Source organism: Heterodontus francisci, unplaced genomic scaffold, assembly GCF_036365525.1.
Source record: "Heterodontus francisci isolate sHetFra1 unplaced genomic scaffold, sHetFra1.hap1 HAP1_SCAFFOLD_84, whole genome shotgun sequence".
Classification (NCBI taxonomy): domain Eukaryota; kingdom Metazoa; phylum Chordata; class Chondrichthyes; order Heterodontiformes; family Heterodontidae; genus Heterodontus; species Heterodontus francisci.
The window spans coordinates 6,662,189-6,663,221 of record NW_027140330.1 but is presented as its reverse complement, the minus strand read 5'-3'; positions in this window follow the sequence as shown (position 1 = coordinate 6,663,221).

Sequence of the window (1,033 nt, the reverse complement as noted above, 5' to 3'; positions counted from 1 at the left end):
TACACTGTGAAAACCCCATACTCACTTGGCAGGATCCTGATGAACTGTGAAATCCCCATGGACACCTGGCAGGATCCTGACAAACTGTGAAAACCCATAGACACATGGCAGGATCCTGATAAAATGTGAAATACCCATACACACCTGGCAGGATCCAGATAAACTGTGAAAACCCCAAACCCACCTGGCAGGATATTGATACACTGTGAAAACCCCATACATACCTGGCAGGATCCTGATATACTGTGAAACCCCCAGCACACCTGGCAGGATCCTGATACACTGTGAAACCCCGATACACACCCTGCAGGATCTTGATTCCCTGCGAAAAAACCCATACAAACCTGGAAGCATCCTGATCCTCTGTGAAAACGCCATACACACCTGGCAGGGTCCTGAAAAACTTTCAAATCCACATGCACACCTGGGAGGATCCTGATACTCTGTGACAACCCCCATACACACCTGGCAAACCTCATATACTGTGAAAAAATCCAGACACCCCTGGCAGGATCCTGATCCACTGTGAAAACCCCATACACACCTGGCAGGATCCTGATACACTATGAAAACCCCATGCACACCTGGCAGGATCCTGATAAACTATGAAACCCCCATACACACCTGGCAGGATCCTGATAAACTATGAAACCCCCATAGACACCTGGCAGGATCCTGATACACAGTGAAAACCACATACACACCTGGCAGGATCCTGATACACTGTAAAAACCCCAGACACACCTCTCAGGATCCTGATACACTGTGAAAACCCCATACACACCTGGCAGGATCCTGATGAACTGTGAAACACCATACACACCTGGCAGGATCCTGATACACTGTGAAAACCCCATACACACCTGGCAGGGTTCTGATAAACTGTGAAACATCCATTCACACCTGGCATGATCCTGATAAACTGTGAAACCCCCATACACACCTGGCAGCATCCTGATAAACTGTGAAACCCCCAACACACCTGGCAGGATCCTGATAAACTGTGAAACCCCATACACACCTGGCACGATCC